This window comes from Cryptomeria japonica, chromosome 10 (genome assembly GCF_030272615.1).
Source record: "Cryptomeria japonica chromosome 10, Sugi_1.0, whole genome shotgun sequence".
Taxonomy (NCBI): domain Eukaryota; kingdom Viridiplantae; phylum Streptophyta; class Pinopsida; order Cupressales; family Cupressaceae; genus Cryptomeria; species Cryptomeria japonica.
Window position 1 is genome coordinate 156,652,324 of NC_081414.1, and position 15,823 is coordinate 156,668,146.

Genomic DNA, 15,823 nt, shown 5'->3' on the forward strand with positions numbered 1-15,823 from the left:
TGAGGATGTTTACAGGATTCTGCATATACCGATTGATGGAGATCTGATTCCATATGATCGTGACGGAGACAGAGAGGCTTTGAGACGGGTGTTTCAGGATCCCGACCTAGAGATGAGAGCAGGACATGTGGCAAGGGACACCATGACCGCGACAGGGTTAGCCTTGCCAGCTGTGATCGGAGGAGCTATCAGTGGGTTCCTATGTCCGGACAGGGCGACACGGGGGTTGGCAGTGGGCTGGGGAGGAGCACTGGAGACACTGGTGATGCAGCACACTAGATATGTGTGGGGTCCATGTGTGTTGTCCCACCTATATTATGAGCTTCACGAGTTTGTATACCATGGATCAGTGGGACTGGGCTGTGGAGTGACACTACTGCAGGTTTGGGCGTACGAGCATCTGCCTATTACGCGACCGATACATTTCAGAGGGAGAGGTCATGGACGGAGTTTTGTTCATCTGTATGACATGATCACCTCGCAGCCGCGGATTGGCAGGTTAGAGCATTGGCGGCGAGTGATAGATGACAGTGACGTAGTCATCTGGAGGCCGTATCTGGGATGCAAGGAGTGGGAGGATGACGTAGTCGAGCTGCCTTACACCTTCCGGAGCAGGTATCTGATTGGGCAGACGCCCTATATACTGGAGAGACAGCTAGTGGACAGAGTATGTAGGTAGTATGGCAAGATCCAGAGGATGCCACGAGGCTCGAGTATGTATGCCTGTACAGTTAGGGATCAGGCGCAGTTCGAGCCTTTATTGTCATATGATCAGGCACTGACACAGCTGGCAGAGATGGTGCCCCTACCCTGGGATATGTGGCCAGAGATCAAGGACACCGGGATGGATGCGGAGTATGCAGCATATCGGGCAGAGCATCCATTCCCTCGATTGACAGATCCAGGAGAGCTACTGGAGGGAGATGGAGGAGGAGATGATGATGATGATGGTGGGGGTGATGGGGGTCGAGGCTGACAGAGGCAGAGGGGAGTAGCTGGGGAGAGGAGGGTGGCACCTCGGAGGGAGGGTGGATAGGAGGGACAGGCCCAGGTGGTGAGGGGTCGCGGAGGATTGCCCCTATAGGTACCAGCAGCACAGGGTCCTAGAGCACAGCGACAGAGACAGGGACAGGTATAGGGACAGGTGCCAGTATAGGCACAGGAGCAGGGACAGAGATAGGTATAGGGACCTAGGCATGTACCGAGATAGGTACCCGTACAGGCACCAGTATAGGTACAGGGACAGGTACAGGGGCAGGCACCCGTAGAGGGAGAGCCACAGGCAGAGGTAGAGGGTGGGGATCCAGAGGAGGATGAGCTGATTGAGCTCAGGGAGATCTGTCAGGGCCAGGCAGATGAGATACAAGATTTAGAGAGGGAGAGAGACCGTCTTAGGATGAGGCTCAGGGATACTGAGCGGGAGAGGGATCAGGCGATTCAGCGCTATACGGAGGCTGAGACAGCGCTGAGGGTACGGAGGCAGGCGGTGGAGGACGCAGGAGCAGGCTACGCATATGTCCTGCGAGCCGGAGAGGAGATTGCCTACTGGAGGGACCTTTATTATGGTGTCGTGCCAGCAGATCAGTGGGTGAGGAGCTTCCATAGACCATCGCGGACAGCGACAGCTATGGGAGGGAGCCGGAGGAGACAGACATCGAGTGGTGGGGTCATGGGTCCTCCACCACCACCAGATAGAGGGGACAGGCAGGGTGATCTTGGGGGGGGGTCCTTCGAGGGCTCAGATTCCGTTGAGGCCAGGCGGCTCCGAGGGAGGGAGTTCATCATAGCCATAGAGGGCTCCCTTGTATCAGTATTTGTACCATTTTTGTATTGTAGACACCTGCGGGTGATTGTAGCCATATGATTTTGACATCATTGTATCATGACACTTTTGATTATATATATGAGATGATTCATCTTTGCGGAAGCTATATGCATGTGTACCTATGTGATGTATGTTTCTATGTGATGCTTATGATATGGATGAAAATATGTATATGAAGCAATGTAATATATATTTTTTTTGTTCGTTTATGTTTTATATGTTATGTCAATGCAAATGTGAATGTATGAAATGCAAATGAATATGATAATGCAGATGTAAATTGTGCTAACAGGTGTTGTGTGCAGGATGTGATGCAGTTGTGATATCTATATGTATGTATGAAATGCTTATATGTGATAATGCAGGTGCAAACTACATGAAATGCAAATGTTTTTGGTGTGTCATTATACTCAGTCATGTGATAGCAGGCTACACGGACTCGAGAAGGATGATGGAAGTCAATCAAGAAAGGGGGATGAAAGACAAAAGATATGAAAGTGAAAGAGCTTCTTGTGCATTATCATCATTGAGCTTATTATGGCAAGTAGGTTATGACAATCGAGGCATATGTTCGACCCAGAAAGTCATTGTACCTGTTTGCATGGAGATAAGACAGTCACAAACAAAGAATGCCCCAGTTCACACTAGACTCACAGTGTCCTCATATCCTTGGACAAGTCATAGCATTACTAAGAGACAATCCACAGACAAAAAATACAAATAGGTGACGATACCCCATACTCGCCTTTCTAGTCAAAGACATCCTGGAGATAGAGTCTCTAGTCAGAGACATCCCAAAAAAGCTAAAAGACATGTCACCAAAAAGATGAAATCAAAAGAAAACCAAGACTCGACACCAACATCCACTGTAGTCCTCAAGTTTAGTGTCTCTTGTCACTTGTATAAGTCTTATTTGATTGTGGTCACAATGTTTACTTTCACAAAAAGGATAGATAGCACTGAACCATATGTTGTCTGAGTCTCTTGAAAGATTTGATTTGTTGAAGCCCATTGTTGCTGCTGTCTCATCTGAAACTGACTGAATCCATGAAACTGATACTTTATTGCAGAGAAGACGAAACTTTATTGCGGATCTGTGATGCAAATGTTGCTTTATTGCGGATTGTGCGCGGATAGACTTGAAGGAAGCTGGAAGAAACTGTACTCCTTGAAACATGTGATGTTTTTAGTTCCACACCGATCACTAGATGTAGGATTTTCCGTAGCCACAGATAAGATCTGACTTATTATGGATGGAAAGGGAGGTTTATTATGAATGGCTAACCAATCTTGGGTAGATCAATAACAAGCCATGATGGGAATGGGTAAGTTTATTGTGAGTGAATAGGTTGTGAGTGTGTGCAAAGTGAAAGGATGAAAGAGAATCCTGAAGGAGGGAGGAGCAATGTCTCTACGCACGGCGCTGGTGACCCAGTTTTCACCATGGTACTTGCCCAGGGCACCACCGAAGTGGTTTTCACCATTGGACGAAATTATTTCTCTTTACTTTTTTCAAATTTTCAATTTTTTTGTGTCACAAGGTGCCTGTTTGCCAGGTTTTTACCAAGTAACGATTTTTTTGTTTTTATAATTTTTTTGTATTTTTGAATTTTTTTGATTTTTTTGTATTTTTGAATTAGGATATTCCGAAGAGCTATGTGTAGAACCTGTGAAGGTGCATGCTATTGATAGGATCCTCCAAAGGTTCACCTTTTGTAGTTGAGAGCTGATATGCACCAGATCCATAGGCTGCTGTAACAATGTAAGGACCAAGCCAGTTTGGTTCGAACTTGCCCTTCTTCTCTCTGTCTTGCTGATTCTTGGGGTTTTCTCTGAGAACCAAGTCACCTACCTCAAATGTGCGAGGCTTGACTTTGTGATTGTAGCTGCGACTCATTCGTTGTTGGTAAGCCTTGAGATGATTAAAAGCAGTTTGTCTCCGTTCATCCAGTAGTTCTAGTTCTTGTAAGCGAGAGACCCTGTAATCTTCATCAGTGATGATGTTTTGCAAAGAGACCCGTAAAGAAGGTAACTCGACCTCAATAGGCAAGATGGCTTCAGCACCGTAGACAAGTGAGTAGGGTGTAGCTCCTGTAGGTGTGCGGACACTTGTGCGGTAGGCCCAAAGTGCAGGATTTAGTTGGATATGCCAGTTACGGCCAGCGTCGTCGACTGTCTTTTTGAGGATTTTAAGAATTGTTTTATTAGACGCTTCAGCTTGGCCATTACCTTGGGGGTAATATGGTGTGGAGAAATGATGGGAAATATGGAAGCGGTCACAGAGTTCACGAATATCTTGATTTTTGAAGGGACGCCCGTTATCAGTAATAATGGAATCAGGAATATCATATCGGCAAATGATATAGTTAAGGATGAAGGTAGCAATTTGTTTTCCAGTGACTTGTGTGAGAGGCACAGCTTCAATCCACTTTGTGAAATACTTGGTGGTTGTGATAATGAATTTATGACCATTGGAAGAAGGAGGGTGAATCTTGCCTATGAGATCAAGTCCCCACTGACAAAAGGGCCAAGGAGACGCGAGTGGTTGTAGTTCTTGTGCTGGTGCATGTATGAGGTCTCCATGAATTTGACATTGCTTACATTTCTTGACAAACTGATATGAGTCCTTTTCCATATTGGGCCAGTAATATCCAGTCTTGATGAGTTTCTTGGCCAAGGTAGGACCACTAGCATGCGGACCGCATATCCCTTCATGCCTTTCACGTAATGCAATCTGAGCTTCGTTGCTTTCTAAACATCTAAGAAGAGTGCCATCTAGACCTCATCGGTATAGGATATCAGCTAGAATGACATATCGAGAGGATTGGCGAATGAGAGTGTGATGTTGGTTATTCGATAGATCAGGAGGTAAGGTATTATCGCGAAGATATGTGAATATGGAACCATATAACTGGGATTCGGGACCAACAACGCATATCATTTCAGTAGGAGTGATATCATATGAAGGAACCAACAAGTTGTCTACCAGGAACTCATAGCAGGTTTCATTTTGAGGTAGATCAATTAGTGAAGCAATTGTAGCCATGGCATCTGCAGCACGATTCTGCTCTCTTGGTATCTGCTCAAAATCTATCTTTGTGAAGTGTTGTTTCAAATCATCCACCATTTGTTTGTAAGGCATTAATTTTTCATCTTTTGTTTGGTAATCATTAGTTGCTTGACGGATGACAAGTTGAGAATCCCCAAAAACACGAAGTTCTTGGATCTTCCACTGAACTGCAATTCGTAATCCAGTTGTTAATGCCTCATATTCTGCTATATTGTTAGTGCAAGGAAATGATAAGCGGTATGATTTTGGTATAGAATCGCCTTGAGGAGTTATAAAGAGAATACCAGCGCCTGCCCCATGCTGTGTGTATGAACCGTCAAAGTACAATTGCCATGGCTTTGCATGTGATATTGTTAAAATGGATTCATCTGGAAATTCTGAATTTAGAGGAACATCATCAATCATGGGGGCATCTGCTAATTGATCCACGATTACTTGTCCTTTTATTGCTTTTCTGTCTACATACTCGATGTCGAATTCACTCAGGATCATTACCCACTTGGCCAGTCGCCCAATAAGTGTTGCTTTATTGAGAAGATATTTTAATGGATCAATTCTTCCAATCAACTTAGTCTTATGAGTAAGCATATGTAGTGTCCTAAAATTGCGACACTTGCAATTTCAACCGCATTTGGGTCTTCATGATGGCCACGCAACACGAAACCTGAATGGAGACCCTGAAACTTGTCCATGACATCGAAAACTGCATTTTCTTGCACCCTGGCCTGATCCTCCTTGCACCCTGCTGTCCCAGGAGGTGGGACTAGAGCGCCCAGCGCCCTGGTCCTTGGCCCTATTTTGGGCCCGGTCTCCTATGGGGCTTCGGGTCTTTTTGTTTGCAAATTGGAAAATAACATTTCTTGGTCAGCCTAAGGTCGGGAAAATCAGTCTATTAACCCTAATTGGCAAGTATATAAATGACATTTTCCTCTCTCATTGAGATGGATGAAAAAAAGGTGGAAACGATATTAAAACATTCAAGCATTCAAGCATTCAAGCATTCCTTCAAGCAATTGATCATTCCAAGTCTCCATTCAAGGCTAAGTGTTGCATTCAAGACAAGGATTCAACCATTGAAGAGGAAATCACATACTACAACATACAACATACAACAAACAACAACATCTACACCTTCGCATGTAAGAATACAAACATTCTTACAACAAGGTACTAGTACTTGTTTTACATTACAATCATTTACATTTACAGCATTTCTCATTTCTTGGTTAATTCCAAAACTGGGGTTTGATCGAAGGGCAAACCCCTAATCCCTAACCCCCCAATCGTCTTCGCTTTTCTGTGTGTAGGTTGCAGGTACGTGGCTGAAATTGAAGATCTGGAATCCTTGTGCAGAAACGAACAGATCCCCCTTCGTTTCGCGGATTTTTCGGAGGACCGTGTGCACGCTGGGCACCATCGTCCTGTCAACTTTTGCTCAAATTTGCAGGACAGCGCCGTCTCGACATTTTACTACTAATTCCAGGTCCGCAGCTTCATCCTATATGCCTATCTCAGTTTATAAGTGAATCTTTCTCACTTTCTATGCATTCCTAGCTTAATCATTCTATCCACATTCTTTACAAAAGAGGGTAGCCTTGCTGTCTTAACCCTTGAAACACATTTAGAATCCAATCTTGCATTGTGTGGGATTGGATCTTGTGGGTTTCAACCCATCTTTTGAATGTAAAGTCTCCCCTAAGTGAAAACCGTCAACCCTAGTAACCTCCCTTCTCTCTCCTCAGAGTTGGAAGAGGGGAGAGCGATTAGGGTTCGATTTTTCGCTTTACATTTTGGTGAACCCGACGTGAACATCCTTTTTGATTATTCATGATTAGATCTGAAAATTGGATTCCTTGATTACATTTCCATGTTTGATTTTTTGCAAGTTTTAGAGGTTAATTGCATAAAAACCCTAAATTTTCTTTTTAGTAATTAAGCTTGCGAAATGTTTAATTGTTAATGCTTGTTTCAGATCTACCCTTCTATTGCAAATTATCAATTCATATCTGTGCTTTAATTCTGAAAATTAAGTGGTTAAGTGTCAAAACCCTAATTTTTGAAACCCTCTTGATTCAACCTTTGTTCGACAATTTCACTGATCAAAACATCTCCAAATCAGTTGTAACTTTGGATTCCGCAATAAAATCATAATATCTTTCATCCCTAAAAATTTGGAAAAAAGTTGCGAGGACCGTGTGCACTCCGAGCACCATCGTCCCCGACATTTTTTCCGAAATTTCGGGAGCTAGATCTTACTATATTTTTCTGCTAAAATCCAGAATTTTGACTGATTTTATCAATTCTAACACTTTCAAAATTACAGTCAAAGTTGGTCCTGTGATTGCTTGGTTTAAGGCTCCTAATCATTCAGAAATTATTGAAATTGAAATTTTGTGTCAAAATTGTGTTCTTACTATCCTAAATCTGAAAAGTGTGTTTGCATTCATTCGAAATTTCAATGCTTTATTCAAATCATTGCAATTTGTGACTTTTGAAATTAAGTGCTTAATTACAACAACTTTGATTTCCGCTTTCAAAATTGAATTTTGCATGAAATTGAGTCAACTTTTAAATTTCAAAACTTGCATTGCTTTTGGTATTCCCTCTAAAATCATAAAATTCAAAATTTCAGTTTCCCTCTCTTTTTCAAAATTCAAATTTTGCATTTTTTGACAATCTTGGTAGGGTTCAATTTTGAGATTGCAACTTTAATTTGGCCTATCTACAGATCGTAAAATCACTCAATTTTTTCAGATTAGCTCTAAAATCATCATAACTATCATCCCTGCAAATTTCGAAAAAAGTTGCGAGGACCGTGTGCACTCTGAGCGCCATGGTCCCTGACATTTTTTCTGAAATTTCGGGAGATTGTCATGATTGCATTTAACAGCTTAAATCTAGAAGATCGGCTGATTTTACTGAAATTTGCTACCTCTAAAATTCAAAATCTTCTCTCCCTCTCTAGTGCATGAGTTTTACAACAATAAGCCCTACTTACACTATTCCCGTTAGACAAAGCCTTAGAATTAAGTCTTTCCAAGGTTTAATTACTGAGGAGATGGAACCTAATTTGAATAGCCTTTTTAACGAGGACATGGGTAATTCCTCTAATCCTCCTAATGATGAAGAAGCTCTAGATGAGGTTTCTGTAGAACAACTTGTGAAATTGGATAACCAATTTGACGATTTTCGACAATGGATGTCTCAAGAATACCCCGATAGTCAAGCTCTTCCTTTAATTGAGGGTCTAAAACATATGCTTCAAAGTGATAAGAATGGAATTGATATTTTGCGTGGTATTGCACACATTGTGGATTTGAATGTGATGCCTATGAAGAGTTGTGCTGAAAATTTAGGTTATACACAACCTCCCACTCAAGTCAATCATTCTATTCCTTTGACAACTTCCATTGCTAGCGTACCTACCTTTACATTAAACATAATGACTACTTCTATACAAGACATTCCTCCTATGATCACCAGTCATGGGGGCAATCCTTCCTCTTCAATTAATCCTCTTCCTTCATTTAATCCGACTTCTTCATTCATTCCTTCAATGAGTGTTCCTATTACATCTCCACAAATGAACATGACGCAAGGGGGCAATTCATTCAACCATTCCATTCCTCCTTGTTGTGTTCCTCCTTTCCAATCCTCTCCTATGACTAACTATCATAGTGTCCCGCCACCTTACTCTTTACCTTCTTTCAATAACATAACACCTCCATCTCAATCTAACACATCTAATATGAATTCTTCGACTGAAGTGACCATTAACACTCTTGCGCAAACTGTCTCTTCTTTACAGCAACAAATTGCCTCTATGAATCAATCTAAGTTTAGTGTGCCCACATTTGATGTTGCGAGCCCACTTTCTCTTGACATTGTTCTAGCTATCCCTCCTAAACATGTTGAAATCCCGCATTTGGAGCTTTATAATGGTAAAAGTGATCCTCTAACGCATGTTAAGACTTTTCAAACAATATGTACCGATTTTGCTTATGACCAAAGGTTGCTTGCAAAACTGTTTACTAGAACATTAAGAGACAAAGCCCTACAATGGTATTGCTCGTTGCCTTCTTATTCTATTACTTCCTTCGAACAACTTGCAAATGCTTTCATTCAACAATTTCAAAACAATATAAGTCCTAAAGTTACTTTGATTGATTTAATGCATTGTAAACAAGGTGTTAAAGAAAAAGTGACTGATTTCATTGGTAGATATTAGCATTTGTATGCTCAAATTTCTTTTCCAGTGCCTGACAATGATATTCAAAGAATCTTTATTTCTAATTTACAAAAAGATATTCGAGATAAACTTCTGTTTTCTGAGTTTACTTCTTTCCAACAGTTTTGTGCAACTCTTCACAATTATCAACTGACTGTGAGTCAAATGGAACAATCACATCCTATGGCTCCGAGTGATAAGGGTGATAGCAGTCAACAACCATTTGGAAAGTTTAAACCAAACAGAGATTCCATCAAATTCAATGAAAACATCATCAACAACAATGTGAATGCAGCATCAGGTGTGCCTCCTATTTCTAAATTTTTCAAGAAAGAAAGAAAGTATACTCCTTTGAATGAATCATTGCATAGTATTATGAATAAGTTATTGAATGTGCTTACTCTTCCTCCTATAAGGCAAATAGATCCTGCAAAGATTAATTCACCTTATTTTGATAACAAATCTTTTTGTCAATTTCATCGTCAACCGGGGCATGATACTGAAAAATGTTTTGCTTTAAAGGGTAAAATTCAAGATTTGATTGATAATAATACTATCTCTATTTCAGGAGTGAATGATAAAGGCAATACATTTGTAGCTCCTCCTAACCAAAATCTTCAGATTTTTACTGATCCATTACCTTCTCATACCTCTAATGCGATTGAGGCTAATGATTCCTCTTTCTCATCTGATGGTCTTGTGTCTATGACTCCGAATGTGATTAACTTTGTAGAGCAGCAAGAAAACCCTAAAGAACCTTCCATCACATTTGATTCTAGTGAAACTATCAGGGCACCTGATGGTCCTTTATACATAGTTGCAAAAGTCAAGAATACACCTTGCCGTGGAGTGCTTATTGATCCTTCGTGCATGGTTAATGTTATTACTGAAGAATTTCTTTTTACTTTGCAAATGAATCAAGTGATCTATGACAAAACAGATGTGGTTGTGAAATTATTTGATGCATTTTCTTCTCCTGCAATTGGTTCTATTACATTACCTATTGAGGTCCATAACAAATCCCTTGATGTGAACTTTGCTATTATTCCTTCATCCGAACAATTTCGTGTGAAGCTTGGCTATCCTTGGCTATCTTCCATGAAAGGTATTGCTTCTCCTATTCATAAGTGTTTGAAATTTCCCCATAATGGTGAAGTTGTTACTGTCAATCATAGTCTCTTTAAACCAGCTGAAAGAACTTCTAGTGTTCCTATTGATTATTTTTGGCCTAAACAATTCCAATCTCTTCCTCCGCGAAGTGATCATCTTTTCAAATCTTATCAAAAGTGGAAAACAGATATGATCCTATCTCTAAGTGAACCTAGAACACCCAAACTTGATATTCCTATCGTTCTTGAGAAGGAAGTTCTTCCTTTGAAAGATAAAACTAATGTCTTTCCTCAAGAAGATTCCCAACCCATTCCTATGGATGTGACTATGTCTATGTCTAATAAACTTTCTAAAAGTAGACCTATACCTCCTCGTCATGATGGACTTGGTCTTCTTCCTAAACCAAAAATTCCTCCTTTATATGGAGCAGTTCCTCCTCCGTCCTTTTATAGAGAGAAGAGACCTTCTTCTTCTCCTATTATCCAGCCTAAGAGACCACAACCTAAACACCCAAGTGATAAGGATGAGAACATTCCTCCTCCTCAATCTTCACAACTTCCTACTAAGACTAGACGAAATCGTTCTGCACATGAACGCCGACGAAAGCGTCGTCTTAGAGCTCAGGCAGCTGCTTCTCAAACTTTGCAATCTCACAAAACACCTTCAACAAGTATTATTCCATTTTCTCCAAAATCTCCTAAACATAAGATGCATGATGGTCTTGATCATGTGCGAGTTAAAGACCCTATTTTTATAAATCTTGATGATGATATAGATGAAAATGTTATTCATGATGAACATGTTACTTCTCTTGCTTGTGATAGTGAATATGAACTTGTTGATATTGATAACCATCTATCTAACAAATTTTCTAAAGCACTTATCCTAGCTCCTAGACAAGAACAATGTGGCTTGGAACATGAACATAGCCCTTGTTTGGATCTTGTGATAGCTCCATCTGCTGTGTTGGATGTTCCTCCTCTAGCGTGTTCCCTGCCTTCTCGAAACATTGATCAGCAAGATCGGGGGGTAGATGATGTGCTAGACTAGTTACATTAGCATAGCAGACTCTCTCCTCCTCTCTTGTGTTACTTCTTCTATGTGTTATTCTCATTCTTCTATTTGTTGTCCTTAGTGTTGACTACTTGAGGATGATGCAAAGCATTGAGATCTCTTTTGGTCTCTCTCATGTTGACTCAAAAGACACACGTGTTCCCTTCTTCTAGGTGACCTTCCTTGATTGGGGAATGAAGAACAATTATGCATACATACATATGATATATATACATGACTTATCATACAGCATACTGACCCCGAGGAAAGCGAAGTTACCTCGTGCTTTGTGTTTTGTGTCTATTATCCTTGGGTTTATCTCACACTTGGGGGCTAAATCCTTGTGGTAACGTGCTCCCTTCCCTTCTCATTTCTTATGTGTATCACTACCTTAAAGCAATCACCCTCGTTGAGGCGTGTGCGATCTCTTTAATGTAGGGGGGCATACACCCCGTCTATCTCTTCGGGATACTTGAAAATTTCTTGGCGAACTTAGCTTTGCCTTGAAAATTCTTGGTATTTTTCTTACATGACTCATAGTGAGGGAACCTTACTACTGACAGTCATGGTTCTCCCTCGTGATCTTCCCTTTTACTTTGTCAATCGAAGTCGTAAGATCCTTAGTCCACTGGGGGCTTGGTGTGTCTCGCCTCCTTGACGTGGTGAAATTCTTTCAATGATGTATCCTTGTACTTTACCGAAAGTATGAGCGTACGCTTATACTCCCGCTAAAGTGGGGGCTAAATGTAGTGTCCTAAAATTGTGACACTTGCAATTTCGACCGCATTTGGGTCTTCACGATGGCAACGCAACATGAAACCTGAATGGAGACCCCGAAACTTGTCCATGACATCGAAAACTACATTTTCTTGCACCCTGGCCTGATCCTCCTTGCACCCTGCTGTCCCGGGAGGTGGGACTAGAGCGCCTAGCGCCCTGGTCCCCCAAGACCATGGTGCCCAGCGCCCTGGTCCCTGGCGCCCAGCGCCCTGGTCCCTGGCCCTATTTTGGGCCCGGTCTCCTATGGGGCTTCAGGTCTTTTTGTTTGCAAATTGGAAAATAACATTTCCTGGTCGGCCTAAGGTCGGGAAAATCATTCTATTAACCCTAATTGGCAAGTATATAAATGACATTTTCCTCTCTCATTGAGATGGATGAAAAAAAGGTGGAAACGATATTAAAACATTCAAGCATTCAAGCATTCAAGCATTCCTTCAAGCAATTGATCATTCCAAGTCTCCATTCAAGGCTAAGTGTTGCATTCAAGACAAGGATTCAAAAATTGAAGAGGAGATCACATACTGCAACATACAACAAACAACAACATCTACATCTTCGCATGTAAGAATACAAACATTCTTACAACAAGGTACTAGTACTTGTTTTACATTACAATCATTTACATTTACAGCATTTCTCATTTCTTGGTTAATTCCAAAATCGGGGTTTGACCGAAGGGCAAACCCCTAATCCCTAACCCCCCAATCATCTTCGCTTTTCTATGTGTAGGTTGTAGGTACGCGACTGAAATTGAAGATCTGGAATCCTTGTGCAGAAATGAACAGATCCCCCTTCGTTTCGCGGATTTTTCGGAGGACCGTGTGCACGCCGGGTGCCATCGTCCCGTCAAATTTTGCTCAAATTTGCAGGACAGCGCCGTCTCGACATTTTACTGCTAATTCCAGGTCCGCAGCTTCATCCTATATCCCTATCTCAGTTTATAAGCGAATCTTTCTCACTTTCTATGCATTCCTAGCTTAATCATTCTATCCACATTCTTTACAAAAGAGGGTAGCCTTGCTGTCTTAACCCTTGAAACACATTTAGAATCCAATCTTGCATTGTGTGGGATTGGATCTTGTGGGTTTCAACCCCTCTTTTGAATGTAAAGTCTCCCCTAAGTGAAAACCGTCAACCCTAGTAACCTCCCTTCTCTCTCCTCGGAGTTGGAAGAGGGGAGAGCGATTAGGGTTCGATTTTCCGCTTTACAAGATATAATGGCATAATTTCTGTGAAGCAAAGACCACAACGAGACATGCACGCTCGATTGGTGTGTAGTTTAGCTCATATCCCACCAATGTGCGACTGATATAGTATACTGCTTTTTCCTTGCCGTCAGCAATTTGTTGTGCTAGGAGTGCCCCCAGTGCTGTTGGAGTAGCTGATATGTATAGTAGCAAAGGCTGATCTGGGATTGGTGGCATCAAAACTGGTGGATTCAAAAGATAATCTTTGAGCGTCTGAAAAAGCTTGTTGACAGTTATCATCCCATTTGAACTTGATATTTTTATGTAGCAGGTGCTGAAAAGGATTACACTTATCTGCAAGTTGTGCTATGAATCTTCGTATAGACTGGAGTCTCCCTTGTAAGGATCAAAGTTGACTGATATTTCTGGGTGGCGGCATGTCCAAGATAGCCTTGACTTTTGCAGGATCGGCTTCGATTCCTCTTTTGGACACAATGAATCCAAGGAGCTTCCCGGAGGTTACTCCAAAGACACATTTCTTGGGGTTTAATCTTACTTTGTATTTTTCCAACCGATCAAAGACGACTGAAAGTATGTCCAAATGTGTATCTCTGTCTATTGATTTACCCAAGAGATCATCAACATAATCTTCCACGGTTATGTGCATGAGATCATGAAAGATAGTGGCCATTGCTCTTTGATATGTAGCACCTGCATTTTTCAGCCCAAAGGGCATGACATTCCAACAGAAAGTTCCCCACAGACAAGTGAATGATGTTTTGTGTTGATCCTCGGGTGCAATCCTGATTTGATTATAACCAGAAAATCCATCCATTAAAGATAACATTTCGTGACCTGCTGTGAGATCAACAATCAAGTCAATATTTGGTAATGGGAAGTCATCTTTCGGACAAGCTTTGTTGATGTCTCTGAAATCTATATATATTCTGATGCTGCGATCTGGTTTACTGACAGGTACTAAATTGGAGATCCATTCGGGATAATCAATTGGGTGTATGAATCCGACATCCAATAACTTCTCTAGCTCTGCTTTGACTAGTAATGCCACTTGTGGATGCATTTTCCTTAATTTCTGTTTTACTGGCTTTGCCCCCGGTTTGACTGTCAAATGATACATTACCAAATCTAGATCTAGTCCAGGCATATCAGCGTATGACCATGCAAAGTTGATTTGTCATTCTTTGAAGAAGCTTATGAATTTTGACCTTTCGAACTCTGTCAATGATTGAGCTAGGAATATATTGTGTGGAATTTCTTCTGTACCAATGTTTGTTTTGATAGTATCCTCTACCAACATGGATGACTTTTCCTCATATGATGCTGGAAGAATGTCGAGCCTTCCATCTTCGGGTGCCTCAGAGAGGTTTTTGCCCTCAGATACGTCCTTTCTTTTTACTTTTTTGGGATCAGATAGCGCCACAGTGTGGTTTTCGCCATAAGACCCTTGATTTGTTCTTATTTTCACATTTTTGCGACTGGAAGGTCCGACATCCTCACCAAAATATGCCATGTTGTTGAGTTCTATGGTGTATCCTGCTTTGTGGTCCCCAGGGGGAAGATCATCTCATATGCCAAGATAGTCAATAATAGCTTCGTCATTTTGAAATGTGTCAAATTGTGCTGGTCTTTCATAATCCCAGTCAATGAGTTGGTGGTGAACAAGGGGAAGGCCTTTAATGTTTTCAGAGTTTGCGGGGCTAAGAGTGAAGATGTGGTTATATTCGGGTATATCGAGGCAATCGTCAAGGTCATCGATGGCACTCTCCTCATCAGTTTCGATCGCAAGTGAATCCAAATTGTCATCACTAGTAGCGCCTTCTGGGACAGGTGTCCTCATCCTATGTGATTTTGACCTAGAACCTTGAGACGAAGACTGTGTGCAATCCCTATAGGTTGTTTCTTGACCAACTCTGAACTTTTTATAAAATTCCTCTTCTTCTGTGGGTTCATCTGGCTCTCTGAATGTCTCGGTGAGCTCATAGTCACTGGAGGATTTGTCTGAACCCCATTCCCATTCGTTGGAATCTGTGGAATAGTAATCCTCTTGTTGAACTTTGGCAACTTTGATTTGTGATGCCTCTTCTGTCCTTTTAGTGTGGATCTTGGAAGTCAGAAAACCAAGTCCCTTCGAGCGTTCCCTTTTTACAGTCAATTCAGGTTGTAAGGGCTCCATAACGCCTTCTTTGCGTAGCCCAAGAGGGATTTTTCCATCATACCCGAATTTTTGTAGAATCTTGAAGCCTTTGCCATATTTCTCACAAGGTATATTGATCTGATCTTGTGTGTCATCTTCAATGTCTTTATAGAGCATTTTGTATAAATCTTCCTCTTCTAGTTCGCTCCATCTTTGAAAGGTAGTAGGATCCCATTTGAGTATCATGATGGATATTTGCTTGTTAGGATGTGGCCTTCCATATTCTTTTGGAGAGCTCATGACTTGTCGTAGATACATGGTTTGATTTAAAATGTATTCTCCTATGCCTTTGTCTTGAAATTTGCCTTTAAGTTCGCCTTGTTTTGATGTCGAAGGCTTCAATGACTCAGGGTCA